Source organism: Lepisosteus platostomus, chromosome 5 (genome assembly GCF_059453375.1).
Source record: "Lepisosteus platostomus isolate fLepPlt1 chromosome 5, fLepPlt1.hap1, whole genome shotgun sequence".
NCBI classification, from domain to species: Eukaryota; Metazoa; Chordata; class Actinopteri; order Semionotiformes; family Lepisosteidae; genus Lepisosteus; species Lepisosteus platostomus.
In genome coordinates, this window is record NC_142615.1 from 33,547,951 (window position 1) to 33,555,948 (window position 7,998).

A 7,998-nucleotide genomic window follows, 5' to 3' on the forward strand; every position below is an offset into this window, starting at 1 on the left:
CGTCTCCTAGTGGTCCGTCATTTCACCAGAGCTGAAGGTGAGATCTGGGGAGGAGACAGAGCACCCCCTAACACCCCTGAGCTAGGTTACAGGGTAAGACAGCTTCTTACTGTTGGACAAACCTGTCCACACTCTTTCTGGACACACTGGACACACTCGCCTGTCCGGACTCTTACTGGACACACTGGACACACTCGCCTGTCCGGACTCTTACTGGACACACTGGACACACTCGCCTGTCCGGACTCTTACTGGACACACTGTACACAACCACCTGTCCAGACTCTCACTGGACACACTGTCCACACTCACCTGTCTGGGCTCTTATTGGACACACTGTACACACCCACCTGTCCAGACTCTCACTGGACACACTGTACACACTCACCTGTCCACACTCTCACTGGACATACTGGACACACTCACCTGTCCAGACTCTTACTGGACACACTGTACACACTCACCTGTCCAGACTCTTACTAGACACACTGTACACACTCACCTGTCCAGGCGTAGTCTCTGCTCCTCATCCCCCCTGCGTTGTGTCTCCCTCTCTCCCCGCTGGACAGAATCCCGTGGTGTCTTCGTGTTTCCCCGAGCTCGTCCAGAAGCTGGAGAGGGCGGCCGAGCTGTAGCTGGAGCTCCCGGGGTCGCCCGGCTCGTACCGCTCGGGCTCGCCCAGCTCGTTCCTCTCGGTGTCACCCCCTCCTCGCCCGAGAGCCCCCTCCGCTCCCCGCCCCAGGCCCCCCCCTCCGGCCCCCTCAGGCCCCTGCCCGCCCCGCCCCGCCGCCCCCCCTTCATCCCCGCCATGCCCCTCGAGCCCCCCCTGCTGCCCGGGGCGGTGCCCCTGCCCCTGCCCCCGCCCGTCCTGCCCCCTATCGCCCGCCCGGCCCCGCCAGGCCCCGCCTGGGGCTCACCGGTGCGGAGGGCAAGGAGAGAGGCTGAGATGTCTGACGAGGCAAGTGGGGCAGAGTCTGTCCGTCTGTCTGTCCATCTGTCCTTCTGTCCGTCTATCCTTCAGTCCATCTGTCCCTCTGTCCATCTGTCCCTCTGTCCTTCTGTTCTTTTCTCTGTCCATCTGTCCATCTGTCTTTCTGTCCTTTTCTCTGCCTTTCTGTCCATCAGTCCATCTGTCCGTTTCTCTGTCTTTTTGTCCGTCTGTACTTCTCTCTTTCTGTCTTTCTGTCCTTCTGTCTGAGTCTCTCCATGTCTCCCTGCTCTCTGTCTGTCCTGCGTTGTCCCAGCTGGGCCTGTCTCCCTGTGTCTCTCCGTGTGTCTCCCTGCTCTCTGTCTGTCCTGCGTTGTCCCAGCTGGGTCTCTCTCCCTGTGTCTCTCCGTGTGTCTCCCTGCCTGTCTCTCTGTCTGTCCTGCGTTGTCCCAGCTGTGTCTCCCTCCCTCCTCTCTCTCTCCGTGTGTCTCCCTGCTCTCTGTCTGTCCTGCGTTATCCCAAATGGGTCTCTCTCCCTGTGTCTCTCCTTGTGTCTCCCTGCTCTCTGTCTGTCCTGCGTTGTCCCAGCTGGGCCTGTCTCCCTGTGTCTCTCCGTATGTCTCCCTGCTCTATGTCTGTCCTGCGTTGTCCCAGCTGGGTCTCTCTCCCTGTGTCTCTCCGTGTGTCTCCCTGTCTGTCTCTCTGTCTGTCTTGCGTTGTCCCAGCTGGGCCTGTCTCCTCTGCTCTTTGCCTTCAGCTTTGTTCGCCGATGTCCCGCCAGCCCGTCACTCTCTCAGCCTGTCTCTTGACTTGCAGGAGGAAGAGGATGTGGAGACAGGTCCTCCGGCAGGAGAGAGGAAGGAGGTCAGTGCTGGTCCCTCCCTGCCCCCTGTCCTGTCTGTGGTGGAGTTTTGCCGTCTTGTCTGTCCCTGGGTCTCAGTGTCTCTCTATCTTTCAGCCCTGTCTGTCAGTGTCTCTCTCGGCCTGCTGTCTGCCTGTCCCTGCCTCTCTGTCTCTCTCTCTTTCAGCCCTGTCTGTCAGTGTCTCTCTCCTCCTCCTCTCTGTCCTCAGTGTGTCTCTCTCCTCCTCTCTGTCCTGTGGTGTCCAGGCAGTGTGTCTCTCTCCTCCTCCTCTCTGTCATGTGGTGTCCAGTGGGTCAGTATTAGTGGGCTACACCCAGGCTTACTCACTGCGAGTGTGATCTCAGCAGAGTCTCTGTGCTCTTGGGACACTTGACTCACCTGTCTCTCTCTTTCTCTCCCTGTGCTGTCCCTCTCCTGCCCCCTCTCTCCCTCCTCGGACTCCAGCTGGAGGAGGTCCAATCACCACCTCCTGTGAGACAGAAGAAAAAGAAGGTGGGTAATGCTCTGATCCTCTCTTTACTCCTGTCCAGTGTCCAGTCAGTGTGTCTGTATGAACCCCTCTCTCTCAGTGCAGTGTTCATGTACTGGAGTGTCCAGTCAGTGTGTCTGTATGAACCCCTCTCTCTCTCAGTGCAGTGTTCATGTCCTGGAGTGTCCAGTCAGTGTGTCTGTATGAACCCCTCTCTCTCTCAGTGCAGTGTTCATGTCCTGGAGTGTCCAGTCAGTGTGTCTGTATGAACCCCTCTCTCTCTCAGTGCAGTGTTCATGTCCTGGAGTGTCTAGTCAGTGTGTCTGTATCAACCCCTCTCTCTCTCAGTGCAGTGTTCATTTACTGGAGTGTCCAGTCCGACTCTTAACGTGACTCTCCTGTCTCTGCTTCAGAAGCGCCAATGCGTCTTTTTGAAGTCCCTGAGCTGCGTGTCAGTGGAGACAGATGATCAGGACGAGCTGAAGCTGAGGGACCCCAGACTGGACCGAAGCTGAGGGACCCCAGTCTGTGCTGGACCGAAGCTGAGGGACCCCAGACTGGACCGAAGCTGAGGGACCCTAGACTGCACTGGACTGAAGCTGAGGGGCCCCAGACTGGACTGAAGCTGAGGGGCCCCAGACTGGTCTGGACTGAAGCTGAGGGGCCCCAGACTGGACTGATGACCTTTTGTTAAGCATCAATAACATTTTTTAAAAAAAAATCTGTTTAGCTTTTGGATTTTTCCCTCTCCCCCCCCCCTAAGGTTGCTGCTGGGAGAGGTGTGAGTGGGGCCAGCAGGGGGCGCTCTCACCCTGCAGTCTGTGTGGGTCCTGATGCCCCAGTATAGTGACGGGGGACACTGGACTGTAAACAGGGGCCGTCCTTCGGATGAGACGTAAAACCGAGGTCCTGACTCTCTGTGCTCGTTAACAATCCCGGGGTGTTTCTGGAGAAGAGTAGGGGTGTTACCCCAGTGTCCTGGCCTGATTCCCCCCCTGGTCTTGACCCATCATGGCCTCCTTATCACCCCCCTCTCTGAACTGGCTCCATCCCTCTGCTCTCCTCCCCACTGAGAGCTGCTGTGTGCTGAGCGGACTGGAGCATCATCCAGGTAGGGGCTGCACACTGGGGGGGCTGGAGGGGATCCCCCTGACCTGGGAGGAGCTCTGAGAGGAGAGTCCAGACTTATTAATTATTATTATTATTCGTGCTGCACTGGTCTTCAGTCCTGGCAGTGAGAGGGGGACTCTGTGATCAGTACAGATACTTATGACTGTCTAATAATACACGATACAAATGGAAAACAGGGTAGCACTGTAGTCCCTTCGAAACGTTTTGAACTGCCAGAAGAAGTTTTCACAACCCGGACTCGTGAAGGTACAGGTCTTCTCCCTTCGTCCGGAGTAAGGTGAGAGGTCACCCCCTCGGGGCGCAGTATCCCCGATGCACCCCCCCACCACCACCCAAAACGACACACACTTCTGTGACGATTGGGAGACTCCGGTTTGACCAGCCCCTGCGGTAGAGGAAACGACCCGCTGGAGAGAACACGCAGACTCCACACAGAAGGGTCACCTCGGCATTTATTCCATCAGCAAAACAACACCAGAGAGAAACGGTCTCCGAAAGATAAGCGCACACCGGGAAAAACATGACGGGGTCATTACAAATGGGAATAGGAGTTCTTTTTTTCTTTTCCGGTTGTATAGTGTTGTATAGTGTCCTGGTGATTTCTCCCGTTTCGAACGGAGTTTAATGTCGCGTTTCTACTTTATTAGAGAGAGGCACTGAACTTTGGGGAACGTGACATCCACCCAGTATTACTAGTAGGTTGATAAATATAAATGTTCTTTTTCCCCCCGTATGATACCTCGCGAAATATAACGATGGCCAACTCCTTAAGTTGAAATTTAAACCCTTCTCACGCTACAAGACAGTCCGTCAACATCGCCGCGGCCCGAAGCGCGACCTTCGGTATGACGTTGGCGGAAAAGGGGGTAGGGTAAGTACGTCACAGCCGGGGGAAGCCCCTATCACGTGAGAGGGGTGCGGCGGGCCACGAGCCCCCGGGGGCGAAGAGAAGTTGATTTGCGTGGGGTGTGGAAACACTACACGACCGGGCAAGCGAGCTGTTTTTTTTTTGTTTTGTTTTTTCCAGAACATCAGAACAACCGCAGAGATGACCATCGATCCCACTCCAGACGTTTCCTTTTTTGTCCTCTTTGGCCCCCAAAATAAAAAAAAAACTGGGATCCATCGTGGCGTTGCCAAATTAAAACGTCAACCACTTTTCGGGCTTTCGTGCTGTCCATGATGAAACCGTCATGGTTTTGTAAGCATACGTTACGTCACAGACCGGCGGCGCTCGGACGTGAGGAGTGTCGTTACGTTTTTGAAATGGCACGTCAGACAAGATCTCTGACAAGATCTCCGAAAAACCCAAACCTGTAAGATTCAATTTCAATTCAGTTTTTTTATATAGCGCCTTTCACAACAAGAATGCCCCAAGGCCCCGAACAAAGGAGTTGTTCCACACCCCCGCCACCCTCTGTGTACAGTAGAGCCTCCTGTACTGACTGGAGGAGCTCACCCAGCTGTGTCTGGAGAGAAGCCGGGGTATCGGCTTCAACCACAGGGCTGGGCGGCTTGTTCCCCACCCTCTTCTGTGTACAGAAGAGCTTCCTGTCCTGACTCCAGTAGGAAATGTCACCTGGAGGCAACACACCGGCTTCTTTTAACAGATCACCTCGGGAATCGGGAACAACGGAGCTGTGTGCGGCCGTCTGTACAGAGGGGTTCAGCGCGGGGGGCTCCGGGCTCGGGTCTGGACCCGGGGGGGGGGAGACTGTCTGTGTGGAGTCTGCATGTTCTCCCTGTGTTCTTCGGGTCCAAAGACAGGCTTTTGGGCTAATTGGCTTCTGGGAAAACTGGCCCTGGTGTGTGTGTGTCCTGTGATGGAGTGCTGTCCTGTCCAGGGTGTGTGAGTGAGTGTGTCTGAGTGTCCTGTGAGGGACTGGTGTCCTATACAGGTTGTGTGTGTGTGTCCTGTGAGGGACTGGTGTCCTGTTCAGCGTGTGTGAGTTTGTGTGTGTGTCCTGTGATGGACTGGTGTCCTGTCCAGGGTGTGTGTATGTCCTGTGATGGACTGGTGTCCTGTCCAGGGTGTGTGACTGAGTGTGTGTGTGTCCTGTGATGGACTGGTGTCCTGTCCAGGGTGTGTGAGTGAGTGTGTCTGTGTGTCCTGTGATGGACAGATGGTACCCAGCCTGGACACCCATGAGACACTGGCTTCCTCAGAAGACTCTCACGGAGGGCACACTGTCCCTAACCCGGGTCCAGAAGAAACTACAGTGATCTATAATTCCTGCGCCTCGAAAGGGTTTATGACGTCTATGTCCGGCGCCCGCGACCGTGGACCGGCGGTTTGGCGTCGCGCTCCGCAGCTCGAGCTTCGGTGCGAGGCAGGGCGGGAGGGAGTCGATGTGGCCTCGGCGCCATCTTTGCTGGTGAGTCAATTGTGACCGTTGCGGTACAATAAACCATCAATAAACCTTTTCCCACCCCGTCCAGTATTTCTGTCGCGGCCCACGTCCCTTACAATCGACAAACTATAAAAAAAAACAGTAGCCCTTCGCAACATTACACGCCATTTTTTTTTATTTTAAACGTCCGCTAGATACGCAGGTGGCTCGATACCTGTCTTATCCTCGCCGGCGTCTTTATACCGGCAAGTGAATTTTATTTGGGGTCCCTCAGAATTGTGACAGAAATGTCAGTGAACCACAATAAAAAACGAAACTTTTTTTTTAAAGGCGGTGAATGGATTTTCTGAGTAACCGTGTAGCGACTAACGTAAGGAAAAAAAAGTTGTCTTTCCCTACGAAGACGTTTTGGTACAGGACTTTTTTTAAATATCAGTTGTGCATAGCGTTTTACAAAAAGTTGATGATGATCTTGGAGATAATTGCAAAGGAAAATTGAGATAACTACCAAAACATTACGTGTGAAACGACAGGATAGAACTTTGAACCCACAAAGAAACAAAGGTATGAAATATTGCCTCGTCATGGGGGGTTGATAATTGTAGTAAGTGTTCCTAATTTTCGTAAAGAAATGTATATTATGGGAGTCACACGTGAGATTTAGTGTATATACGTTTCATATTGTGCATATATACGGGGTTAAAAAGTGGAATGAGTATGATTATAAACTCGTGTGTCCTATAATCAGATAATTTTTGAACAAGCTTTGATTAGACAGGTGAAAACCAACATCAGATCCTTTTTTTTAATATATTCTCACGTCTGAATATCAGCTTCTCCCCTCTGGCCAACATTTCAGGGCTCCCAGGTGTAGATCCCAAATTGAAACAAATATTAATTTGTTACCCAGTTAAACAGTTAATAGAAGTGAGTGACCAGGGTAAATAAAGGTGGGTCAGTGTAAACTGTTTATTCTGGACCAGACTTCGTCATGTGTGATATGTCATGACTTCTTATATTAAGTTTTATCTTTATATTTAGTTCTACATGTGTAATAGATGCGATGTGTGTCCATAAAAAGGTTTCTCCAGGGGAAAATCAAGTTCGTTTTAAAACCGTGTTTCCTTTTTAGGGTACGTTTGCATTCCAAGTGTGGGGTTTTTGCCTTTTTATCATATTTTGGGTGTGAATCCGTGGTATTTTTGCTGAGACAAGTTGCCTTTCTTATACGCGGAGGGATCTGCTCGTGAGATGTCCGCTTGGTCCATTTCTGAGCTCAGTATAAGGTGTAGAAAGCATGACTTTCATCATAACCCGCCTCTCACCCAGGTGTGGAATAATGTTGTGACTATTGCTTCTGCAATAACATGCTGATTGCATGTTTCTAGATGGGTATAACAGAGATCTCAACTACTGAGGGGCCTTATTAATAAAGTCTCCACAGCCAAAGCGCTGTGTCTCTTTTCAGCTGGCGATAAACCTTTCCTCGATCCTTTGCGGACTTGTAAAACTGTTCATGATCAGAATAAAAAACGCTCACGCTAATACACAAGCACCCGTGTCTCGCCAAAGCTGACAAATAAACAGACGGACAAGCCGCACTGCACGTGTGAACAGGGGAATGAGCGAGCGAGCGGGGATAGGGCGCCTCCTGCGCTTAAAAGCTTACAGCACCTGGTATTCCCAGGCGGTCTCCCATCCAAGTACTAACCAGGCCCATCCCTGTTTAGCTTCCGAGATCAGACGAGATCAGGCGTGCTCAAGGGGGTGTGGCCGTAAGCGAGAGCCAGGCTCGCTGGCACCCTTCTTATTGAGAGGACAGCTCCGTCACCTCTTTTACGACGCTGCTTTTTTTCCCTTGCGTTTTTCTCTTCTTCCCACGTTCTCTCTCTTCACTGCCTTCGTCCCCGCTCTATTTCACTTCAGCCTTTCACTCTTGCTTCCTTCCAATGAGGACGGAGCTGCGGGTGAAAGGGCGCTATAGAGGATCGCTGTGGAGAGCTGCTGCTGTGCTTTGACTTCTGAGCTCTGTGGAAAACGATCTCAATACAATTCTGAAGAACGCGACTCCCCGAACGCCAGCCGAACAAGTCTTTAAGTGGAAATCTAGTAAGTAAATTGATTCTTAAAATGTAGAGAGCTTTGCAAAGGAATATATTGGGGCTTTTAGATAATATATTTCAAGGATGTAATTGCTGTGCTACAGTACGTGCAGAATTTTAGAAAACAGTGCGTCAACAAAGTACACTGTTTAGG

General features: G+C 52.1%; 1 non-coding gene across 1 annotated transcript; it reads right to left on the minus strand.

The window, feature by feature from the left end:
- Nucleotides 1-7,404: 7,404 nt before the first annotated feature.
- Nucleotides 7,405-7,523, minus strand: LOC148665678 (5S ribosomal RNA). The gene has a single exon (XR_015937279.1). It is a non-coding gene; the product is annotated as a 5S ribosomal RNA (ribosomal RNA).
- Nucleotides 7,524-7,998: the final 475 nt, after the last annotated feature.